The sequence below is a fragment of the Vanessa cardui genome, chromosome W, assembly GCF_905220365.1.
Source record: "Vanessa cardui chromosome W, ilVanCard2.1, whole genome shotgun sequence".
NCBI lineage: Eukaryota > Metazoa > Arthropoda > Insecta > Lepidoptera > Nymphalidae > Vanessa > Vanessa cardui.
The window spans coordinates 10,208,498-10,235,816 of record NC_061153.1 but is presented as its reverse complement, the minus strand read 5'-3'; the positions used below and the strand labels follow the sequence as shown (position 1 = coordinate 10,235,816).

The following is a 27,319-nucleotide window of genomic DNA, read 5'->3' as shown; positions in this document are numbered from 1 at the left end:
CCCTTCCGACCGTTGCAACCACCACAGTTGCGCCTACGGTGTCTAAGGCAGGACAAACGACTAAGCCTAAGCTGGCCGCACCTCGTACAGCTGCAGTGGTATTAACGCTGCAGCCGGAAGCGGAGCAGAAAGGCATCACGTATGCTCAGGTCTTGGAGGAGCGCGCTGAGCAGAGCGTGAAACTCCAAGACCTTGGAATCAATGGTGGGCTCAAAGTTCGACGCTCAGCAACGGGGGCCAGAGTGTTGGAGCTGCCGAAAGCACAGACGGAACAGGCACAGAAAATAGCCGACAAGCTCCGTGCTGGAAGGAGTGGCCAAAGTTGCTCGCCCCATAAGAAAGGTGTACATCAAGGTGACGGGGTTAGACGACTCCGTCACTAAAGATAAAATTATTGCCGCAGTCGTTCGCGAGGGGAGTTGCCCCGCTGAAACGGTAAGGTGCGGGGATATTTCACGAGGACCTGGTTACATGGGTATGGTCTTCGTGTCTTGTCCAATAACTGCGGATTTTGAGAAGTTCCGAGTTTGAGTTTGAGTTGAGTTGACTTCAGCTTCCTTCAGACGAATATCAACCACTGCGCCGGGGCTCAGGATCTTCTACTGCAGTCCATGGCGGAGTGGCAGGTAGACCTGGCGGTGGCCTGTGAACCCTACTACGTCCCTCCCCTACCTCACTGGCTGGGAGACTTGGACGACACCGTGGCGGTCCTCACGAGGAGCGGAACGGGCCCCCCCCTCTCACTCATCGAAAGGGGTTCGGGCTACGTAGTCGTGGGGTGGGGGGAGTACGTCGTCGTCGGGACGTACTTCTCCCCTAACCGCAGCCTGGCTGAGTTCGAGACCTATCTCGGCTTGGTAAGAGCTGCGGTGGCCAGGCAGTCGCCGAAACCGATAATGGTTCTCGGCGACTTAAACGCGAAGTCGCGTGCCTGGGGTAACCCTGTCACGAATCCGCGAGGGAGGGCCGTCCAAGTGTGGGCCCTGCTCTCCAACCTGTCCCTTCTCAACAGGGGACAGGTTCACACCTGCGTTCGCCATCACGGGGTTCCGTGGTGGGCGTTTCGTTCGCCACTCCTGTCGTAGCACGCAGAGTGGTTGATTGGAGAGTGGAGGAGGAGATGGAGACTCTATCGGATCACCGGTACATCCGATTTGAGATCTCCACTTCTCGCAGGCCGGCGGAACCCCAGAGGGTGCCGACCACGTTGCCGAGGTGGTCTCTCGGCCAGGTCGATCGAGAGCTGGTCAAGGAGGCCGCAATCGTGCAGCGGTTGGGTTCCGCAGGGAGGAGGGAGGGCGCCAGCGCAGAGGAGCTGGCAGGCCGTATTCGCAGTTCACTCAAGGAAGTCTGCGTTGCGGCCATGCCTCGGACCCGGCGCAGAGTTCCGCGCCGGCACGTATACTGGTGGTCGCCCGAAATCGCCGACCTTCGGGCGACGTGCTGTCGGGCACGGAGGGCCTACGTCCGCTGTCGAAGAAAGAAAGAAAGAAGAAGAAAGAAAGAAAGAAAGAAAGAAAGAAAGAACACTTTTATTTGGGACAACATGACACTTGGTACAAAATAAAAAGTAAAAATAATAATAAAAAAAAATAATAATAATAATTAATTACTAATAAATTATCATTTACACAAAAAAAAAGAAATAAAATGAACAATAAAAAAAAGTAACGATACAAAAACAAATATAAAGAAAAAGAACAACTACAATAAACGTGACGTGTCCCAAATAGGTATACCATTCAGCAATTCAAAGGTGTGGACACCTAATGCTGATTTTCAATGGTACCCTTTTTTTTTATTTACCTACTGACGGGCGGTGACCCAATTAAAATACAAATACTAAAATTTAAAATAAAGACAATAGACATTACACATATAATTTATTTATAAGATAAATTGCATACATTAAATAATAATTCATTCAATAAAACTACACGCAAATATATTTATATTTTGTATAAAGCAAAACCAGTTATGGAGAAATAGGATCACTGGGAATTTTATTACAATGCCATGTGCGCCGCGCGCCGGTGGTCGCGTGACGCGTGCATTTTACTTGTATTATAATTATAGTGAATTCAGTGGACACAAAAAGAAAAGTACTCGGTGGACGTAAGAGTTTAAGGTATAAATATATTACATATAATAATAAAGTATGTGAGCTTATATTAAAAATAACTAATGAGATACTTTCTTTGATTTCTAGACTACCCAACGATAAAATCAAATAATAAAACCTCATTATTAGCAGCAGTTTTCTCAGCATAACTAACGTATAGTAGTTGGAACAACACCATGCAAGCAGCGGAGCCATACCATTAAGGTAAGATGATATATAATAAATATTTATATACCTAGGTAAAGAAAATTAGATATTAATGTATGTTATATTTTAGTACTATATTAATATATAATCGAAGATCTATTTGGTTATTAAAAAAAAAAAAAAATACAAGTAAAAAAATAAATTAAAAAAATAAAATAAAAATTACAAAGAAATTAAGCCGATGTCACGCCATAGTTATGTAACTCGAGAACGAAGCCAATTTTTTAAGATTATGTATATGTAATACTTATATATAACTAATATAAACATATATACATAGAAACACATACAACCATTTATATAATTATACATATACACAAATACGAATATATATTTATTATTCCGATTCTAACTGTAGATTAAATAAATATTTTTTGTATTTAATATTAAACGTTTTTATGGTCTTTAGGATCCGAAGCGGAGGGGGGATGTTGTTCCAACACCTCGTTGCTGCGTACCGAAAACTGCCGCGGAATGCTGCTGTGCGGTGTGACGGCACATTCAGCATATAAGATGAAGCTCTCGTTTGGTAACTTCTATTACTTTCATTGGCCCAGCTCAGTTTATTATATAGATATATAGGCGTTTTATTTTTAATTACACCAAACAACAAGGTTGCAAAGTGCAGTTGCCTACGGTATTCCATCCTCGCTATTCGGGCGTTGTTGAGGTAAGGGGAAACATGTGCGCGAGGCGGTATTTTGAAGCAGTACCTTATACATGCATTTTGTACCCGCTGTATAAGATTTTTGGTGCGTGTGAGTAATCTAGGCCCGATGACCGCATCAGCATAATTAAACTTCGAAAGCACTAAAGTGTCGCATAATTTTATACGCATATCTTTACTTAGCACGTCCCGGATCTGATATAAGACTTTTAGCCTGTAAAAGCAATTGCGAGCTGTATTTATAGTGTGCTTTTCGAATGTTAATTGCTCGTCGATCAACAAGCCCAAACTTCGTGCTTCCGTGACTCGGTCTATTCTTTCTCCTTTGATATGCAAGAATGGATTTAGGTCATTAATTAAATTGACATGTTTTTTTGTTCCTAAAATTATATATTTGGTTTTTATCGGATTTAAAATGAGATTATGACAATCTGACCATTCTGAAATACGTTTAAGATCATCATTTAAATTTCGTATAGCCATATTTGCTTCTGAATTTTTGAAAGATAAGTATATTTGTATATCATCAGCATAAATATGATAATTACAATGTTTTATATTTTCAACTATATCGGCACAGTAAAGCGCAAAGATAATAGGCCCTAATATTGATCCTTGGGGGACGCCTCTGTGAACGGAACAACAATCAGAGAGAGCCCTCGAGCCATCCTCATTTATTACCTCTACAATTTGTTTACGATTTCCTAAATAACTAGAAAACCATTTAATTGCGTTACAGAAGACGCAACGGCCTCGACACAAATCTGGAGGGACAGTTGCTGGACGCCTATCGCCAGCTGAAGAAAGAGCTGCAGCTGGCAATACGCAAGGCCAAGGAGAAGGCCAGGGTGGAACTTCTGGCGGGTCTCAATCGAGACCCGTGGGGGCGCCCGTACCGCGCTGTACGCGGGAAGTTCCGCACCCAAGGCGCCCCCGTCATCGAGACGATGCCGCCGGATCTCCTCCTTCGCCTGGTTGGGGGACTCTTCCCCCATCCAGGCGAGCACGTCCCTCCGCAGATGGCGCCCCGCTCCGTGACCGAAGACTCAGTGGTTTCACCACTGATTACGGAGCGGGAAATGAAGATGGCTCTCGGCCGCTTGAGAGCCAGGAAGACGGGGCCGGGTCCGGACGGGGTTTCAGGGCGTATTCTGTGCGACGCCCTGGAATACCTAGGTGCAAGGCTTCGGGAGCTGTTCGACGAGTGTCTGTGCAGCGGGCAGTTTCCGAAGCCTTGGAAAGAAGGGAAGTTGGTCCTGTTGCCGAAGGAAGGTCGGCCGTTGGATTCCCCTTCGGCATACAGGCCAATTGTGCTGCTGAACGAGACGGGAAAACTCTTCGAGAAGGTCCTCGCAGCCCGTCTTATTCAGCACCTCGAGGAGGTCGGTCCGGGTCTCTCGGAGGCGCAGTACGGATTCAGGGCGGGCCGATCGACGGTCGACGCCCTGAATGCCCTGAAGACTCGGACGACGGAAGCGCTGGTCCGGGGGCAGGTCGTCCTGGCTGTGTCGCTTGACGTGGCGAACGTCTTCAACAGTCTCCCTTTCGAGACGATACGGGAGGCACTCCGATACCATGGGGTGTCGACCTATCTGAGGAGACTGCTGGAGGCGTACCTCCAGGACAGGGAGATCCTCTGGGAAGGGGTCGATGGGAGGATCGTCCAGCATCAAGTGGGCTGCGGCGTTCCACAGGGATCGGTCCTCGGCCCAATTCTGTGGAACGTCGGTTTCGACTGGCTCCTGCGGGCTCCCGTCCTTCCGGGTGTTGTGTTATCCTGACGACACTCTCGTCACGGCGATTGGACGGGACTTCCGGGAGGCGGCTCGCCTTGCCGAAGTCGGAACGGCTCTCACCGTGGACCGCATGGGAATGCTGGGCTTGAGGGTCTCCATATCCAAAACGGAGGCCCTCCTCTTTCACGGTCCACGGAAAGGACCCCCACGAGGGGCGAGTATCACCGTCCAGGGGACGGTGATCAAGGTGCACGCCCAGATGAAGTATCTGGGCCTGATCCTGGACGGACGATGGAGCTTCGGGCAGCATTTTGTTCATCTCGGCCCGAGGCTCATCAACGCCGCCGCCGCTCTTTTATTTTATTTTTTTATTTTTATTTTATTTTTATACGGATCTCCAACGTTAGTACACAAAAAACTTACACTAATACATTCACAAAACTTAACCTATACCTATTTTTTTTTTTTTTTTATGGTATAGGTTGGCGGACGAGCATATGGGCCACCTGATGGTAAGTGGTCACCACCCCCCTTAGACATTAACGTTGTAAGAATTATTAACTATTCCTTACATCGTCAATGTGCCACCAACCTTGGGAACTAAGATGTTATGTCCCTTGTGCCTGTAGTTACACTGGCTCACTCACCCTTCAGACCAGAACACAACAATACTGAGTACTGTTGTTTGGCGGTAGAATAACTGATGAGTGGGTGGTACCTACCCAGACGGGCTTGCACAAAGCCCTACTACCAAGTAACCTATGCACTCACAATTATAGGAGAACACAACATGCTTCGTATTTTATAAAAATATCTTAAGACTAGACAGACATTATATTACAGATATTGAAGACATTTTCATTTAATAGTAATACTTATAAAAATAAAACTTAAGGATAAACACACAATTTACTACAAATATTGTAACGTAATCTCTTGGTCGCCTCCTTCCGAACGTGGGGGGGGGGGCCGGGGTCGCTATGCCGGCGTCTTTATTCCAGCGTAGTGACGTCAATGGCGCTGTACGGTGCCCCGATATGGATAGACGCCCTCACCGCTAAAAATCGGGCCCTGCTGCGAAAGCCGCAGAGGGTCATAGCGGTGAGAGGCATCAGAAGGTACCGTACGGTGTCATGGACTGCGGCGACACTTCTCGCGGGCGATCCGCCCTGGGAGTTCCATACGGAGGTGCTCGCGGAAGTGTACCGGTTCCGGGTCGAGGCGAGGGACCGCGGCGACCGTCCAGGGTCGGCGGAGATCGGGCGGATCAGGGCTCTAGCCCAGCAAGCCCTGATCGCCCGATGGCAGGAGGATCTGGGGGGGTGGGGTGCCACGGCGGGCCTAGCGGCAGTGGAGGCGATCCGTCCCCACTTGAGTCGCTGGGTCGAGAGGAAGCACGGCACACTGTCGTACAGAATGACGCAGGTACTTACCAGACACGGATGCTTCGGTAAGCACGGGATAGCGCGGCGGGTGGAGTCACCCTCCTGCCACGAGTGTGGTGCGCCAGTGGACACGGCGTACCACACACTGTACGAGTGTGCTGCGTGGGGGCCCCAGAGGCACATCCTTGCGGCAACTATGGGCGGAGACCTCTCGCTACCGAGCGTTATCAACGCCATGCTCGGTAGCGAGGTGTGCTGGTCAGAGATGCGCTCCTTCTGCGAAAGTGTCATGTCGCAGAAGGAAGCAGCGGAGCGGGAGCGGGAAAAAAATGCCGCCGCTGACTCGCTCCGCAGAAGACGACCGGGGAGAAGGAAAAGGCGCTACGCGCATCTTCTCCCTCCGCCTCAATAGGCGCCGTAGGGACCAGGGAGGGTCCCAGTACCCTGGGAATCCCCCCCAGCTGTTGAAGGCCCGTATAGGCGGGCCGACCGTCAGGGCGTCACGGTAGCGTGCGTAAGCGATCCCGTGGCGTCCGCCGAAAGATGGAGAGGGTACCGCTGGTTTTTTAGCGGGTAAACCCGGTGTGCTTGGGCGCACTCGGCGTTCAGGGCTCCGGGGAGTCCCACACACCCCCCCACTTTCCATCACGTGGGGGAAGCGCGTAAAGCGTTTTTCCAGCGAAAAAAAAATGCTGGCCGCAACGCATTGGCGCATCACTAGCCAGGCGTATTTTTGCGGTGATGTTATGCGTTGCAATGTGGCCCGTCTCAGTATGCGTGAGCAGACGCAACAATTAGACGGCTGAATGAGTGCTGTTCGTGAATTACCAAACAGAAACCGAATCATCAACAATATTTATTCAGGTAATTTTTTATAGTACTAAAGTTTATTATTTTCTTCGCATATCAACTATTCTTTTCGCTTATCACGCGCATGTTTTACATACACGTTTGGTGTGGTTCTTTTAGGTTAAGTACGGCATGGATGAAGAATTATTAATTTCTTTAGTAGAACAGTACAAGGAATTGTACGACCTACAACATCCCAAATATGATGATGTACAGAGAAGGAATAATATATGGATAGAGATAGGCGGAATCATAAAACAACCGGGTATTATTACAATAATTTATTATTTATAAATAAGTATGATTATTTGTCAGGGGGTAACAATTGCAATACACTTTTTCATAATAACGAAAAATAAGTAGAATCCAAAGTAGTATATCAATGTATTATCGCGAACTTATTGTCCGGCTGCTCAGACAATGCATTTCTGACACATGTCAAATCGTCATGACTAGTGATGTTCCATAGGTAACCTTTACGCTAAAATTTAGTAACCTTATTTATTGCACTCGTTATGTTTATTTATTCAATTTTATTATTATATATTTTTATAGGAATAACATTTCAAACTCAATGTGTATTAATAAAATTGTCGATAAATTATTAAAAATGTATATTTTTATATTTGTATCTATACGTATTATTATGTAGACGAAAGAAATAAAAATAATTATGAATAAATGAATTTAATTGAATCGTAATTTCTAAATGTAACGAAGAGGTAGAAAATAAAAATGAATTATTTATTGAAATGTATATTATGATGTAATTACATAGTTTTAAACATTAAATTATTATTATTGGGGTGTAAGGGCAAAACAAAAAGGGTGACAAAACTCAGAACCACACAAGGCACAACTGTCACCTCAAAACCAGAGATTCTCGCTGAAGTCGAAAAGTACTATGGCGATTTATACTCATCACGAGTACCTCCACCTGAGTCCCACAGTGCGGATGACCCACGAGCCAGACTGACACGCCACCTATCAGACGATCTTCCCGACATCGATTTGGGCGAGATTAGGATTGCTCTCGGACAACTTGGAAACAACAAGGCTCCAGGAGATGACGGAATTACCTCAGAGCTTCTTAAAGAAGATCCGAAATGAGAGAATTCGAAATGAGGACATTCGCAAGAGAACTAAAGTCACCGACATCGCGCGGAGAATTAGCTCGCTGAAGTGGAAGTGGGCTGGTCATGTCTCCAGACGCATTGATGGCCGATGGAGCCAACACGTGTTAGAGTGGAGACCGCGCTTAGGCAAAACTTAGTGTAGGGCGCCCTGACAAGATGGACCGACGATTTGAAGAAGGTGGCGGGCACGGGATGGATGCGGACTGCCCAAGATCGGGATGGTTGGCGTTCTATGGGGGAGGCTTTCGTCCAGCAGTGGACGGCAAAAGGCTGAAAAAAAACATTAAATAACGAAGATGTCAAATCCAAATTGAATCCGATATAACGACATATATTTTTATAGTGTAAACATTATGAAGTAGTAAACAGCACATATTTATTTCTGTTTATATTTTATAAATTTTATTGTAATTATATAGAACCTGTGATTTATTTAATTTATAGAAAGATATATGAAATCTTAAAATGATGTTGTAAATGTTAAAAGTATTAATTGTAGTCAAATGACTGACTTGAAGGTAGATTATAAAAATGGTTGTCATGTAAAAGTAAAATCAATCGATCTCTGAATTTTGCTCAGTAATCATCTGAAATACTGGTTTAGCAAAGTGTTTATAGAAAAAGTGATATTGTGAGAATACGAAAATATAAGTATTGAAAGTATCGTGTGTTTGAATAAAATCTAACTGTGTTCGACGAGTGCTAACAATAGTTACTTACGTACTTTATATACTATAAATTTATGAAATTTTATTTAATCACTACAAAAAGAGACAGTTGACATAACCTTGAAACATCGTGTATTAGTAATTAGACATTTTAAAACTATCGTTTTTTTATTTGGTAATTAATTAATTATAATTAATTTTAGCCTAAAATTAATACGTACATATATCATAATTTGGAGTAATTATTCAATTTTTAATATTAATAAAAATTAAATTTTAATATTTACTCGGTTTTAGATTTAATAAAATGTTTTAAAATTTTTGCCGTAAATTGTATCTACGTCAGTTCGAAGTTATATTGCCAATTTGTTCACAACCTGTCAGAAACGCATTCTCTCAGCGGCCAAACTATAGAGTAGCATATGATTACTTATAGCACAGAGTAGATATAGTATACAGAGACAAATCTTCATAAGAACATCAAAAATTGTCACCTATTTTGGTAGGGTTGTCACATTAGGTGAAGACAAATTAAACAAAAAAATTATTAAATAGTTTTATTATTCAGAGTCTAGATGGCCCAGTGGTTAGAACGCGTGTATCTTAACCGATGATTGCGGGTTCAAATCACCGCTGATTCATGTGCTTAATTTGTCTTTATAATTCATCTCGTGCTCAGCGGTGAAGGAAAACATCGTGAGGAAACCTGCATGTGACAAATTTCATAGAAATTCTGCCACATGTGTATTCCACCAACCCGCATTGGAACAGCGTGGTGGAATATGTTCCAAACCTTCTCCTCAAAGGGAGAGGAGGCCTTTAGCCCAGCAGTGGGAATTTACAGGCTGTTGATGTTGATGATGTTGATTATTCAGTATGACAGTATTATATTAGATATTAATACTTTACAAATTACTTACTCTAATAGTTTTCATTTATTAAATTTTATTTTTTAATAATTTATTTTTTCTTTGAGTATTGTGGTATATTCTGAATTGAACATATTTTTCTAGTATTATTTATACACAGAGTACAATAAACAATCATTATTAACAATAAAATGCCGCGTTATTAATTAAAATATTCAAACTTGCAAGTTTGCAGCTAACAAAACAAACAAAGTGCGTCGCGCTAACCCTGAGCTTGTCCACTAGCAAGAGATCGTCAACTTGTTTTTTCCTAAGTATCGACGCGTATTTGACAGGGAGCTAGAGGACACTCACACATGCCCCTCCTGCTTGTAGTAGTGTAATCGTTTCGCGCCGTTGTTTGAAGCTTTGTTTCTGTATACTTTATCTATTCTGTGCTTATAGCCCCGTATTCCAATATTAAATTGAATTCCTTTGCATTCCTCTTGTAATGTTTGCTCATTGCCATTCAACCGAGCCGGTACGTGATACAAAATATTTTTTAAAGTTTTCACGAATACGAACTGCTTCTTGAGCTGCATGAAATCCTGTGTGTTGCAAATGTTGGATGGCTTCTGTTATTGTCACGTTTTTTCTCTAGATCTTCTTCATCCCAATAACACTTATCAGATACAAAAAATTGTGCAAACAACAAGTAGCTACGACAACAAGATTCACATGGTTTGGTAACATGAGCATGCGTCTCTCATATATTCTAAATCTTCGGACTAATATGCCAAATGCATTTTCACTAACTCGCCTTGCCCTACTCAGTCTGTAATTAACCTTTTTCTCATTGTCATTATTTAACTGGTTTCCTGGATAAGGTCGCATTAAGTGTTTGTTCAAAGGGAATGCTTCATCCCCAACTATTACGAAAGGCATCCTCAAATTTGTTCCTGGAAGAAAGTCATCAGCAGGCAAATGTAGCCGTCCGTTAAAGAATGCTTTACCAAAATTAGAATTCTTAAATATATTTGTATCAGAGTTTTTTCCAAGACCACCCACATCGACAATTATAAAACGATAATCAGCATCAACTAATGCTAATAATACTATTAAAAAAACTTTCTTGTAACAATAATAGAGAGATCCGCCGCTTTTAGGTGGTGCTTCAATTAGCACGTGTTTTCCATCCAGTGCCCCTAAGCAGTGTGTAAAGTTCCATTTCAATCTAAATTGTAACACTTTGACTCATCGGGCGGAGGCATAACGATTGGTGATAGCTTCTCAAATATGGCTGCGCAAGTTTCGTAGACTATCGTCCTTATGGTTGATTCTCCTAAACAAAGTTAAAAGCTAATGACTTGAAAAAGCATTTTATTAAATTTAGTTTTTTATTTTACAGCTCAAGATTGTAGAGAAAGGTGGAAAAGGATTAGGGAAAATTATAGACGTGCTAAGAAATTGGGGAAAACCTAAAGTGGAAAACCAAAGATTCAAAGTATACTAAGCTACTCTCATTTTTAAACCAATATATAGACTCTGACAATAATACATACTCAAATATGCCAGCTTTAGATTCACCGAGTATTGCCTATACAGATGAAGATAACTTCAGTCAAGTTTCAGGTTCTTCTAATAAAACCGAAGATGGTGAAAAGAAGAAGAAATCTCCGTACCAAGTATATAAAAAACCGCGAGTTAGAGAAGATGTTACGGAAAACACAGCAACCCACTCTTTGTTACAAGAATATATTCAAAAGAAATATAGCTCACAAAACAAATCTGATCCCATAATATCTATATCTGTAAAAGAAGATTTCCAGAAGCTATTCAAATACGTGTCAAACGGGAAGTATTCAAAATTGTAAGTGAGGCCGAAGAAGAAGTTTTTAGGATAAAAAAATCATAATTCATTTGATCCTGAGATACAAAGAAATAATCATCACTTTCCAAATACGAACAACATCCGTATTGTTAAAAGTCCTCGCACTAATTTGCAAGATACAGATCAAACTTTATAATCCAAACATATACACAGCAGCCTGAAGAAAATCCATTAATATCTCAAATTGAAACCGCACCAATGACTATTACTTTACATCCGAATAGTGATATCCACCAAGTTAATGAGTATATGAATATCAAATTAATTATATAATGTAACTGTTATTGATGAAGTTTTCTTTCTGCTTCATAATTTGCTGTTCGTTTCATTTAGTTTACTCGCGTACTGATTGATCAAGAAATATTACAGCTTAACTCACCTTAAACAAACCGCTAATCGCTCCTCTGGGCTAATTGGCTCACGAATGTAGTTACTTGTTTTATCAAAGCTGGGCGTAATGTTTCAGAAGCTCAGAATATTTTTCATATGTCATTCTAAAATATTGAAAAAACTTTCTTTCATCTTCTAATAAATCTTTAAAAAGGGAGTGAAATTCACCATACACATTTCTCTTCTTGCAAATTTCGTGTACCCATATCCTCATCATCATCATCATCATCATCAGCCTATTTTTGTCCACTGCTGGACATAGGCCTCTCCCAGTGCACGCCACTGTGGTATTTCTCCGGCTACTCGCATCCAGCTCCTGCCTGCCGCCTTGCGTATATCGTCACTCCACCGTGCCTGAGGACGTCCTACACTACGTTTGCCGAGACGCGGTCTCCACTCTAGAACACGTTTTCCCCAACGGTTGTCGGTTCTACGACAAATATGACCAGCCCACTGCCACTTCAGCTTACTATTCCGGTGGGCTATGTCGATGACTTTGGTTCTTTGACGGATCATCTCATTTCTGATGCGATCCCTCAAAGAAACGCCGAGCATAGCCCTTTCCATAGCACGCTGAGCGACTTTAAGCTGGTGGACCAGCCTTGTCGTGAGTGTCCACGTTTCGGCTCCGTATGTCATGACGGGTAGGACGCACTGATTGAAGACTTTCGTCTTAAGGCACTGTGGGATCGACGATGTTAAGATTCGACGTAACTTCCCAAACGCTGCCCAACCCAGCTGAATTCTTCTATTCACCTCGTCCTCAAGGTTGTTTCTACCTAATCGCAGAGTCTGCCCGAGGTAGACATATTTTTGAACAACTTCGAGGACGGTACCGTGTATCGTAGTCGGTTCCGGTAGAACATGTTCATTGAACATGACCTTGGTTTTATCCAAGTTCATCCGTAGGCCGATACGCATAGAAGAATCAGCCAGCTCGTTCAGCATTTGTTGTAGGTCCTGCAGCGTTTCTGCCACGATGACGATGTCGTCTGCGAATCTCAAGTGAGAGATGTATTCGCCATTGATGTTAATGCCACGTCCTTTCCAGTTCAGCGTCTTGAACATATGCTCCATTGCATTAGTGAACAATTTGGGGGAAATAACGTCCCCTTGTCTCACCCCTCGATGCAATGGTATGGGATTTGTTTGCTGATTCTGTACTCGGACGGACATGGTGGCAGCTTCGTAGATACATCTCATCACTTGGATGTATCGCCAATCAACTTGGCAACGCTGCAGGGACTCCAGAACAGCCCAGATTTCAACCGAGTCAAAGGCCTTCTCATAGTCCACGAATGCAAGACAGAGGGGCCGATTATACTCATGGGACTTCTGTATAATCTGCCGCACTGTATGGATGTGGTCTATGGTGCCGTATCCGGTCCGAAACCCGGCCTGCTCCGGGGGTTGGAATTCGTCGAATCTTCGCGCAAGATGGTTCGTGATCACTCTTGAAAACAGCTTATAGACGTGACTCAGTAGGGATATGGGACGATAGTTCTTCAGCAGGGTTTTGTCTCCCTTTATGAAGAACAGGACGACCACACTCCTACTCCACGCCTCCGGAGTTCTCCCTTCGAAGAGGACAGAGTTAAAAAGCGTCTGAAGTTCCCTAAGTACCGGTTTACCTCCCGCTTTTAATAGCTCTGTGGTAACGCCGTCCTCTCCAGGGGCTTTTCCATTTTTAAGCTGTCCAAGAGCAGTCTCGATTTCGCCAATACTGACTTCAGGCAGGTCTTCGGAGAAATGGCGTGTTAATGTAGCTCTACAAGTACATTAGGTGGCCCGATTCGAGGGTTACGGTGTCCTCTCCCTCTCTACGGACTTCACTAGCCCTAATATGTGCCACCTAATTTTCCCAAGTTCTACCTCAAGTTGCGCTAGATGCGAGTCAAGCCGTAGCGTGCGTCCGTTGTACGTCGCAAGGGTCAGTCGGTTGTGGTGGCCTCCCGTAGCCCGGTGATTCTTAGCACTCCCCGTCCCGCCATTACCATCGTCGCCACCATGACGAGGAATAGCGGGGCTGCCGGGAACTGGGGGCCGTGGCTTGCGTGTGTGCAGCATGTGGAGGTTATTGCCCATAATCGCCACGCTGGGCAGGCGGGTTGGCGATCGCAGGGCGTAGCTTCTTGCACCGGTGACGCTGCTGCCCGTCACCGGCCTGTGGTATTTAGCTACGCTTATTTTATTTGATGGCTATACCGCCATCAGTCGGTCGCCAGAGCCTCGTTTGCTGGTCGGCAGGATGTACCACGGGCAGGTGAGGTTGGCTTGGGGCACTAAGGTGTAGTTTGCGCCCCCTTACATCCTAAGTTTTCTTTTTATTTTCTTCTTCATCTCTTCGTTTAACAGCATATTGAATAAAAAAAGCTCTTCGTCAGAACTATCCATCTTCTTAGATTGCCAAAACCTGACTGATTATAAGATATTGGGTTGCGGTGCGGCCCGATGCGCCTGCTATATGCTTTGGCGCAATTTTGCAATGCGATGCGTTGAGGATCGCCGCGGCTATAGTTTGCGCGAGCCTTAAGGCCGTAATTTTTACATTATTATTCGCGTTATCGATGTCAATAAAACAGCCAACCGTTGGAATATTATTAGAAAAACCGATTTGTATCCTGGAGACTATCGTAACTAAACTATCTAAAGCAGATTTTCCTTTTCTGAACCCCACTTTATCTTGAGAAAACAAATTATTATGTTCGAAAAAACATTTTAATCTAATTTTTATTATGTTCGAAAAACCATTCTAATCTAATTTTAATCATATTATGAAAAAATTTGCATATGCAGGACATCGTCGAAATTGGTGTCAAAGATGACAGGGAATGAGGATCTCTTCCTGGTTTAGGAATAGCAACGATATTGATATCCCTCTACTATCTCGGAGCAAATTCATGCGTAAAAAACAAGTTATATAAACGCAACAGAATTATTTTGCCATTAAAAGGAATATGCTTAATCATTGAATATGAAATATTGTCCAGGCCAGGAGAGCTGTCTTTTGATCGTATACATTTTAATAATTCTGAAAGAGTAAATTCAAGTTCTAATTCGGGATTATCTGAAGTAAATGTGGGTCGCAAAGGACATGCGTAATCTGGTGTTATACTATTTAAAACTAATGTCGCCCTCTCTTCGTCAATGACATGCTTAGGAGATTTTAATCCCTTAAACCACCTCATTTTATCCCTCATTTCGATTGACGTACTAACTTGGTCTATCGAAGTACAAAAACCTTTATAGTCGACATCTTTTGCTTGAACCGCTGTGACTGAGCTATTTTTTACTTTAAGAAGATCAAAATTTTGGGGGATAGGATTAATAGGGGATAGTAACACGCTTAATACTAATCTGCGTTCGGCAACGGATTTTGACAAATTTGGAGTCCAATATATATTATTGGCGAGAACTTACTATCCAGATAGTGATTCTGATTTAATTTAATCGTAATTTAATAGTGATTCTGATGTGATTTAATCCAGATTCTGATTTAATTTAATGTATGGTATATGAAGCTCTGCTGCTATATTTAAAAAATCTACAAAAGTATCATAGTCTCTTTTGAGATCATTGGAAAATTTATAACTATTAAACAAAGAATTTAGGCAATTTTGTGTAAGATAACCAATCGGCCTGTTTAAAATTTCTACGTAAATAAAATTTTGAATCAGTAATAAAATTAAATGAAACTTTTATGATTCAATGATCGCTACCTAAAGACTCATTAAGAACAGTCCAATCTAATTTTTGCGCTATATCACAGAACGCAGTACTTACATATATCTGGAGAACTTTGTCGTGCCTGATCATTTACTATAGCTATTCTAGTCACGGAGCCATTATTTACCGAAACAAAATTACTATTAATTATTGAATGATATATTTGAGTTCCTCTTGTGTCTGTTTTGCATGACCAATTTGTATGATGTCCGTTAAAATCCCCAAGTATAATAGTTTTTCTGTCGTAAAAGGAAAAGATATAATCCCAATCACTCTGGCTTGTTCTGATTACCGATGTACAATATACACCTATTAAGTTTTCTATGCCGTAGCAATTGCTAAGTTTTATTTGGATAACATATATTCCTTGGGTCAAGTTACTGTTGTTCATAGTACTCAGCATATGCGACTTGATAGATTTATGCGTTAAAACTGCTATTTCACCATAACCGTCATTCCTATCAACCCTAAATATATTGTAATAATAATAATAATAAATAACTTTATTGCACACATAATACAATCAAAGAAAATCACACAGATACAGCAAGAAGTAAACTTAACACTAACATACAAAGCGTGCAAAGGGCGGTCTTATCACTGAACAGTGATCTCTGCCAGACGACCCTAAAGAATGAAGCTTGCAAACTCAACGGGCTAGTGCAAAATAAATCACAACCATGCAATATAAATACACAACAAATATACATACATACATAACAACTATATATACATACACATATAAGATACATACATATATAAAATAAAGTAAATGATATTGATAATAATTATGATTAACAAGATATAACACACATAGTACCTACAATTAATCACATAATTCATGTACCTAATACCTCCAAAAATAAAATAAAAGTTATGTTAAGGATAAGTAGAAGTTTTTAACGCGAGTTTTAAAAAAACATATTGATTGAGATTGTCTAATTTCAAATGGAAGAGAATTCCACAATCTAACTGCTTTTATTGTAAATGAATTGGAATACGATTGTGTTTTGCATAATGGCATGCTCAATTTATTATTTTCTTGTGAACGTAGATTTATATTCGAGGAAAGATCAGCACGGAAGGAGAAACGTTCTTTTAAATAAAGAGGAGAGTAAGGGTTGAATAAAGTAGAGTATAGGAGAGAAACAGTATGTAGGTTGCGACGAAGCCCTACTGGGAGCCATCCGAGTTCAGAACCGAACTGCGAGACATGGTCGAATTTCCAAGTCCAAATATAAATGTAATGCAGAGATTTTGAAGACGATCCAACTTACCAACTAATTCCTCCGACAAGTCTGGATAGCAAGCATCAGCGTAGTCCAAAACCGGCAGTAACAGACTATTGGCTAGTAGAATCTTTGTCTTAGTCGGCAGAAGGTTTTTAAATCTTTTAAGGAAATTTATACTAGCAAAGATTCTCCGACTAATTTCCGCTACATGAGACCGCCAGGATAGAGAGATATCTACGACGATCCCCAAATTTTTAACAGTATTCGAAAAAGTCAAAGTGGATCCGTTAAAAATAACTTTTGGAAGGTTGTTGGAATCGATTTTGGTAAGCTGTTTCGTCGTTCCTATAAGAGTAAGCTGCGATTTGCTAGCATTGACCGACAATCCAAATGACTAACTCCAGTCGGTAATTATCTTGAGGTTACTATTCAGTTTATCGATAGCCGCTGTAATGTCTTCAACTGGAGTCGTCACATAGATTTGTAGATCGTCCGCGTAAAGATGGAAGGGAAGAGTTAGAAGTTCAGTGACAGTATTGATATAAATGGAAAACAAAAGAGGGGAAAGGACACTTCCCTGAGGAACTCCAGCACTAAGACAGCAATACGAGGAATGACGGTCCCCAGCTCGAATACACTGTTGTCGACCAAACAAGTAAGAACGGAACCATTCTACAACATTTGGCGACAAGTTTATGCATTCTAATACGGCCAACAGGATGTCATGGTCAACCGTATTAAAAGCGTTACTAAAGTCCAATAAGGCTAATATAGTAACATGCTTTTGATCCATTGCGAACCGGACATCGTCAAAAACCTTCGCAAGTGCCGTCACAGTGCTGTGGCCAGGTCGGAAGCCGGATTGGAACGGACTTAGGATGCCGTGTCGTGTTAGAAAAAGGTTAAGTTGGGAATGAACAATACGTTAAAGGATTTTAGTCAAGAAAGAGAGGATAGAGATAGGACGATAATGTGAAGGTAAAGTCGGGTGAAGGAGTTTAGGAATAGGGATAACGTGAGCAAAGCGCCAAACATTAGGAAAAGACATACAGGAAAGAGAGTAATTAAAATGTGACAGATAATAGGTGCTTTTTCGTCGAGGACAAGTACAATCATTTTGCGATTAATCCCATCGCTACCAGTGGCATCCCATGAGATAGAAGCTACATTCTTATAAATGTCATCGGTGGTTATAGGTTCAAAAGTAAAATTGGGATAGTTGGGTTTGATCCGTGACTTAAAGAGGGAAATGGTTGACGCTTTATTGACGCTTAATAATTCAATGAGAAGCGAGTTGAAAATACTCAGCTTCTCATCTATCGTTGTAGCATTAAGAATTGCATCCCAATCGATAGACTACAAGTCTTGCATAAAGTTTGCATTATTAAAATTTTTAAAAGTGCGGCGCATGACTACCGTTGGCTTGATTTTAGGAGGACGAATCTTAAATGACAGGTAGACTAAATCATGATATGAGAACGCATCTGCTGAGAGCTGACCATGTGTACTGACAAGCTCGGGAGAAGACACAATCATTAGATCAAGAAGTGAAGGGGAACAATTAGGGAAGAAATGTGTAGGATTAGTTTGAAGAAGATAAAGATTAGAGCTGGTAACTATATGATTGAGTTGTTTGGCACGTGAATCGTTTTTAACCAAACAAGTGTTAAAATCACCCATTATGATAGTTTGGTCAACATTAGGTCAATGGGTCTCAAGTAAGATTTCAAGATTGTGAAAGTAGTTAATTTGGAGTGATGGGGAATAAAAAACCCCCAAAAGAAGTTTTAGCTTGCCGAATAGTACTTCCAGAAAGATGTGCTCAGATGACTCCGAGTAGGCGGAAGGAGATTTGCTTAAAATAGAGAAAGGAATGTGGCTACGCAGATAGATCGCCACCCGCCCCCACCTTTGCCAGTTCGATCGTTACGAACGAGATGAAATCCTGGGAGTGCAAAAGAAATTGAGGGTAAGGAGGGTTTTAAGAAGGTCTCAGACACCAGGATAGCATGTACATTCGTAACATCGAAGGAGGCTAAGAGGTCAGAGTAATGCGCAGGTATGCTTTGGCCATTTATGTGGATGACATTAAAATTATTATGAATTGAAGAAAATGTTGAGTTAAGAACGCTATTTAGAGGTAATGATGTACTATGAAAACTTTCATCTGAAGACGAAAACATAGAAAAGTATCTCTCGTCGTCAGAACTATTTGTACTCATATTGAACGTATTATGTGTAAAATGTAATAAATTCTAAAATAGTATAAGTTATTGTTAAATATAAAATACAAATATTTATATGTAAAGTTCAAATTATGCGAAAAAGAAAAATATATGTATAAATATATTTATCTAAATATATACCAAGAAAAAAAAATTAACAAAAAACAAAAAGCTATAAAAATATAATATCTATCTATAATAATATCTAGATATAAATATATTAAAACTTAATTTTATAGTAATAATAATTAAATCATTCGTAATACCCACCAGCGTTAAAATACAAGGCTTCGTTAACAAATCACACAAAAGAAGCAATAAAAAAGATTTATAAGTATCTATATCTATAAATAGTGAATTTAACAAAAAAAAGAACATGTATATAAAAGCAAAGCCAAGATATTAAGATAAAACTGTATTGATAACGATAAATATCTACATTAATAATCAAAGAAGAATCTACATACACTAGTTTATTGAAGATGTCTATAAATGCCAATATATTCTAGGCTGTATGATGTAAAACTTTTGCCTCAAAACTTACGAAAATGTGCCGTGTCAATTTCTGATTCTGACAATGACAATAATGACATTGTCGTTTGACGATTTGTCAACTTTGTTATTTAGTTGTTAAATTCAGTATGTACAGACAAAATCAATATAATTATTATAAGATTACCCCATAATATTTAAACCTCAGAAGTGCTAAAGATTAAAATGTAAGCGGGTATATTGTCAGTAATATAATATCAAGATAACAAACAAAGCAATATCAAAGTACAAGCAAAAATCGACTTTAAGACAGAAAAATTATGCTAGAAGAATAAAATGGACAATCAGACTTAACAAACATATAATAGTAAAAGATTTAATGTATGCTTACACGAGAGGATGTAACGTAAAATATGAATTACTTCCTGAGGTTCCTTTTGGGTCTGGTTGTTTGAAGAGACTGGACTGTTTTACCTTTTGTATTGTAGTTTGGAGATTGATTTGAGGTGCCGGCTGTCGCCTCGACGGCTGGATTATCAGGCTCTAACTGATTTGAAATAGATCCCAGCTCAGCAGTCCTTATTTATTAGGTTATTCTATGTCGAACACCGCCAGGCCCAATTATGAAGATCTGACACTCTTTGGTCCAGCAATTAGACACACCAAATTGTTGTCTCGCTGCCATAAATGCTTCGTGCCGGCTTTTTGCCAGGAACTCGGAAAGTGTGTTCTTGAGACTGGCTTTCCCGTACCAGACTTTTGTTACGCAACGATAAGTCCTGAAATTTGATAAGTACAGGCCGTGGTTTATCCTTTGTGGGACGACCTATGCGGTGACTACGTCTTATGGCAGCTGGAACTAATTCAGGCATTTTGATATGCTGAGATAGCATCTTAACGGCGGCGGCTGTAACATCCTCACTTTTAGACTCCGGGATACCATGGATTAAGAGAATTTTCTTTCTACTCCGCATCTCAAGTAGGTCATGCTGCTTGGATAACACTGACAATTGAAGTTAAAGGCTTTCTAATGCAGACAGCACAAAATTGCGAAAGGTGGTAAATTGAGCTGCAATATTGGATGTAGGGCTAGTCGCGGGTATGGCAGTTTGCAAGTTGTGCTGAAATTCAGCCATTTTAGTGTTGAAGTGCAGTGACAACTCCTCAATGGATTGTTTGATAGCTTCCATAGCTTGTGGACTTTTTATCAAAGTAACAGTTGTGATATGTGGTGCAAATATGTATATATGTATATTGTGGTAATTTATCAATGTATTAACTGGAATGGAGTTCAGCTGGCAGGTATTGTTAAAAATCAAAGCATTCCAATCATTGATGTCTTCTTTTAGTAATTAATTTTAATATTAAATATAGAGCTTACAGAAACAGTTGTTGTTTATTGTGGAGCTACCCGAAAAAAAAAAGCAATTAATATTATTATTGTATTTACTTATCTTAATAACTTCGTTCTCTTCTAACCACGTTTCACATAGTACAGCAATGTCAACTTTTTCTTACAATAATAAATTCAAATCCAATTCAATTCCATTGTATAATATTTACTTTAATTTTATTTTTATCCATTATCTTTACAAAAAAGTGACTTTGTTTTATACTATAAAACAAAGTCACTTTTTCTGTTCCTATGTCCATTTGTACGCTTTAATCTTTAAAACTACGCAACGGATTTTGATGCGGTTTTTTTTAAAAGATTGAGTGATTCGAGAGGAAGGTTTTTATTTATAATACATAGACAATATAGTTAAGTAACACTGATAATTCAAAAGTTTCTCATAAAATAATGTTGTAAATTTTTTAATTTTTTTTGCGCTTACTTTGTAAACGCTGGCTGAACCCTACTAGATAGATCAAAATAATGTACTACAGAATTGTACACCTCAAAAATGTCTACAAAAAAGTCCGCGATGGCATATGTCTATCTCTTAAGGATAACCCACAATAAACATTTTTTTATGTTTAATTTTACGAGAAAAAATGGTTTAGGTTTTTTTAATAGATAGGGTGATTGAAAGAGAATGATTTTGTATATATAAAACTCGGACAATATAGTTAAGTAACATTGATAATTTTCAAAGTTTCTACTGTGATGGAGTAAATTTATAATTTTTTTTGCGCTTACATTGTAAACGCTGGCTGAACCCTACTAGATAGATCAAAATAATGTACTACAGAATTGTACACCTCAAAAATGTCTACAAAAAAGTCCGCGATGGCATATGTCTATCTCTTAAGGATAACCCACAATAAACATTTTTTTATGTTTTATTTTTACGAGAAGAAATGGTTTATTTTCGAAGCGATTTTAAGCAATATAGCATTAATCCTTATCCAATTAGGTACTTTAAATAAATTGTACATTCAATATTAATCAATACGGCCCCTTACAGCATGTAATTTAAATGAATATTTTCGAAGATATTACAGTTTTAAAACGCACGGACATAGTGGTTTGTACTTCCTAATGAGTGAAAACTGTGTACATTGTAGCTATTTGTTATCACTGCATAGCATGAGTGAGTGAGTGATTAAACAGGGAATGACTTTGTATATATAATACGTGGACAGTATTTATTTATTTATTTATTCATGTACCAAAAACAAGTAACACAGAAAAGAAAAGAATAACAAAGAAACAAAGTGATACATTGGAAAGCTTATCTCTATGAGAGATCTCTTCCAGCCATCCTGGAGTGTGAGTAATATTATGTCAAATTACAGAGAAGGTAGGTACATCTTTAATTTTGGTGACAAAGAGAATAGTTAAATTGCGTTTTATTTATTACTTTACATAAACATACTTAAATATACATAAAACTATTATAAACTACATATTAATTTACATGAATACAAAATAATATATACATACATACATATACCAAATAAAATACACATATATACTTATATATATGATATCTATTGTTGTGATGAAACTGTAAGATAATATTTTTTTAATCTGAATTTAAATGTATGTACTGAATTACAATTTTTTATAATATAGCCCGGAAGAGAATTCCAAAGTTGAGCAGCAACCACCGTAAAGGATTTTTTGTAGAAAATACCATTATAAGGGGGTATATCAAAAACTTTATTCAAGACACAAGATCGAAGTGGTCTTTCACGCGGTGCAGAAACTTGAATCGTTCGAAAAGATAGGGTGGAGTAGAATGATTTAATATATTAAAAAGTGTGGTCAAGACATGTACATTACGGCGAAAACGAATCGGAAGCCACTTTAATTGACGTCTGAAATGGGAGACATGATCAAATTTGCGCAGTCCAAATATAAATCGAATGCATAAATTCTGAAGTCGTTCGAGTTTGTCAAGTAGCTCATCCGAAGCATCTAAATAGAAAACATCGGCATAGTCGAGGAGAGGAAGTAAAAGAGATTGAGCCAAGATAGTTTTTGTTTTTAGTGGGAGGAAATTCTGCAATCACTTCAAAGAATGAATGGAATGATGCAAACGTTTGCTGATATCATTGATATGTGCAGACCAGGACAGATTGCAGTCCAACGTTAAGCCTAAATTCTTAATTAAAGCAAGATCACAGTTAACTTTTTCAATGGCATCATTTAATTCATTCAATGAGGAATGTCTGTAAATCTGCAGATCATCAGCGTAGAGGTGATAGTGTGAGGAAACAATTTTAGTAAGCTGATTATTAAATACAGAGAACAGCAGAGGTGATAGAACGCTGCCCTGTGGTACTCCATCAGAGAGTCTAGTCCAGTCAGAGTGACTCTCCTCACAACGTATACGTTGTTGACGGTCATAGAGAAAAGAATGAAACCAATCAATCGCAGAGGAGGAAATGTTAAGAGAGCGGAGGACACCCAGCAATAAGTCAAAGTCCACTGAATTGAATGCGTTACTAAAGTCGAGTAAAGTGAGGACAGTAAGCTGTTTGTTGTCCATTGCGTAACGGGTATCATCAGTAACCTTGAGTAAAGCTGTGGTTGTGCTGTGAGAAGGACGAAAACCAGATTGGAAAGAAGTTAAGAGATTGTTATTGAGGAGAAAAGAGGACAACTGTTTTGAAACAGCTTTCTCGAGAATTTTAGAAAGAATTGGAAGAATGGATATAGGGCGAAAATGTGAAAAAGAACTGGAATTAAGGGATTTAGGCAGAGGAATGACATGTGCCATTTTCCATGCTGTAGGAAAGACTTTGTTAGATAAGGAGAAATTTAGAATATGAGTTATAATAGGAGAGATTATATCAATGATGAGAATTAACATATCCCGGCTTATGCCGTCACTGCCAACGGCCTTTGAAGAAATTGAAAGTAAATCTTTCTTAACGTCCTCCTCTGCGACATCTTGAAAAGAAAACGGAAGACATGTAAGAGATGGTATAGCAGCCAGTTTTTGAAGAGAAGAATTTTTTTTTGAAGTTAGAAGTGTGGAAGGTGGAGAAGAGAAGTGTTTGTTAAGGTCATTAAGATTAATTGTGTTATTAAAGTGCATATCAGTTTTACCAATGCCAAGAGTTTTAAGGAATCTCCATGTTTGAGCAGTGGAAAGAGATTCGATTGAGTTAAAAATAAAGCGTCGTTTAGCGTCCCTGCACAATCTGTTACATAGGTTACGTAATTTCTTGTAGGCAGTAACATTCTCAGCTGTTGGATACTTTTTACATTTCAGTTTGGCTTTGTTGCGTTTGGTCATTACATTCCTTATTGTAGAGGAAAGCCATGGAGCAGGTAAATGCTTAACTCTGACCGGTCTTACTGGCGCATGGACGTCGTACAGTCCAATAAGCAATGAAGTAAAGAGAGATACTTTGTTATTTATGTCCGATTCATTGTACACACTAGACTAGTCCAAATTTACGGCATCAACACACAGACGCTCCATATCAATGTCTCTGAAGTTGCGATGCAGAATTTCTTTACGTCTACGTTTAGGAGTGCTAACATTATAGCGTAGATATAAGAGGTCGTGATAGGAGAAAGGTGCAGTTAATTGTCCATGTGATAATACATTACACGTTTGAGAAGTAATTATTAAGTCTAAAAGAGAAGGATTAGCATAAGGTGGAAAATGGGTAGCAGAGAGAGGAAGAATTGACATGTTTAAAGATGAAACCAAAGAATATAATTTCTGAGCCCTGTAGTCATTTTTAGTAGGCACGTATTAAAGTCACCCATGATTATTGTGTCACTATAAGTGGGAGATAAATTTATTAAGAGTGATTCGAAGGCAACGAAATAATTAATAGTAGATAGAGGGCTGTATGCCACCCCTACAAGGAGTGAGGTATGCTTCAAGCGGATCTCAATGAAAAGATGTTCTAAACTACCAGAGTATGTGGAAGGAGATTGATTTATGATCTTGAAATTTAAATTATTTCTCAGATAAATGCAGACGCCTCCGCCGCCTTTGCCAGTACGGTCATTCCGAGTTAAAGTAAATTCAGGTAAATGAAAAAGGGCAGAAGGGAGAGAAGGCTTTAGCCAGGACTCAGAAATAAGAATACAATCAACTAAAATGCCACTAAAAGATGCTAGAAAATCTTGAAAATGAGCCGGAATGTTTTGAGCATTAATGTGAACTATGTTAAGACCATGTAATTTATTAGTGAAAATGAAACTGAGATTTTGACCAATTGTAAATGAATCATCCATTGAAGAATGGTTACTTGACAGGCTTTGAAAATCTTCAGAAGATGAGCACGAGAAATATTCATCATCAAAGAACAAATTATCAGACATTATAATATGTAGAATACTTATTTAAATAAATAAATAAATAAATAAAAACATGAGAGAATTATCAAAATAAAAATTAATATGAAATAATAAAATAAATAAATATATAGTATTATATATAAAAAATATAGAGTATTATTAAAAAATGTATAAATAACTTATAAAAATAACAGAAGTAGATAAAATAACTTTACAAGCAAAAACCCACTCACACTGGCGAAAGGAGAGAGATATCATCAAATTACACAAAACTTCATTGGAGCAAATTCATATATCTATAAAAGGAAAAAAAAAACACAAAAATAGCTTACTAAAAACATATTGAACAGTCATTAACAAATTGAAAAGAAAAATAAAAATAAAATAAAAAAAGAAATTATCAGCTATTATATTTATCTATAAAAAAACTATCTATAGGAATATCCGAACGCCGACAGTGCAAGATGACAGTATATGATTGTCTTAATGATAAATAATCTGTGCACATTATATCAATTTATCTGTGGGAATGAGTAGTCATTAAGACAATGACAGATTGTGACAGACATTTATTTATTAGGTATCTTTTTCAATTTCCTACGTGACATTGGCGAAATAATCTGTGCCTTGTCGGCACAACTAAAAGCCATTAAACCAAGAATTGAATTGAATTGAATCTTTTTCAACTTAAGATTATAAAAAGTGAAGAAAAAGAAATTAAAAAATTTGGATCTACCGGACCTCATTTAATTAAGTGGATAAACAGTACAAGCGAAAAATTGAACTGAGTGCAATAAACTATGCCTACCGTCGTTCGGAATAAGTAATAGATGAAGGTGTAATAATAAGAAACTGACCACATAGTACCCTCCAACAAGGAATACAATTACTTAGCTGATGTTTTAATATTTCGACGAGATCTTGTACTTTTCTGTTCATATAGCGATTCAGCAAGCGGATGTTTTTCTATTAATACCTTCACATATAGAATTTACTTTCTTGCGATTTTTGTCTGGCAAAGATATGACGATATAACCATCGACGGTCCAGCAATTTCTCATTCCGAAATGCTTACGGGCAGCCACAAATAACTCCTGCCTGAGTTTGGTGAGAAATTCCGTAATTGTTATGCCGGAACCTTTAAGTGCAGTTTTACAGTTCCATACTGCATTCCTGGCCCTTAAACTAATAAAGCGGTCGTCCGCTTTATGTATATGTATGGGTCTAGCTTTATTCTTCTTTACACCTAATCGATGGCAAATATCAATATGAGAGTAATCAAAATCAGATAGTTTTAAACGATCACGCAAAATGGATTCAACTGTGATATTGATTTGTTCATTGTTATCTTCCGATACACCATGAAGTAGAAGTATATTTCTTCTGGACAATACCTCTTGATTGTCGACTCCCATGCTGAGCAATTGCAACTGATACCGTAACATCGATAGAGCCTTCCAAACAAACTCCTTGAACACATTGAAGTCGGCCGCCAGTGAGGAACAATTACCCGAGGCACTTTCGTCAGGACTTGATGATGCAACTTGTGTTTTAGCCAAAGCTTTATCGAAGAGATCCATACGTGCCTCGAACATTTTCGTCATATCCTCCATATTTTTATTTAGTTGAGTGTGTAGATCCATTGTAGTGTCCCCAATAAAAATTGTGCAAAATAAAGATGATATGTTGAGTAATTAAATGTGCCAGCTGATGTAGGTAAACACTAAATCATTTATATATACTTTTTATTTAAATAAAATAGAGAAATACTATTTAAATTAAAAAAAACAAGTGCAGAGCAAGAATTATGATGTTATTCGTATGACCTACCCACACGTTGTCCCAAGTATAGTAGATAAACACTGATAATTTTAGAGGTTTCTATTGTGATGTCGTAAAAAGACACATTTTTGCGCATATATTGCAAACGCTGGATGAGTACTATGAGATAGATCAAAATAATGTTTTACAGAATTGTACACCTCAAAAATGTCTGTAACTCCGCGATGGTTTGTGTCTATCTGTTAGCTTT

The 27,319-nt window shown here is 39.2% G+C and overlaps 1 long non-coding RNA gene and 1 pseudogene across 1 annotated transcript; one reads left to right on the top strand and one right to left on the bottom strand.

Annotated features, from left to right (window-relative positions):
* The first annotated feature begins 2,019 nt into the window (after positions 1-2,019).
* On the top strand, positions 2,020-3,563 carry LOC124542697. The gene is made up of 3 exons (XR_006967351.1): positions 2,020-2,128; positions 2,210-2,326; positions 2,739-3,563. It is a non-coding gene; the product is annotated as an uncharacterized LOC124542697 (long non-coding RNA).
* A 6,574-nt stretch (positions 3,564-10,137) lies between these two features.
* On the bottom strand, positions 10,138-12,105 carry LOC124542587 (annotated as a pseudogene).
* Positions 12,106-27,319: the final 15,214 nt, after the last annotated feature.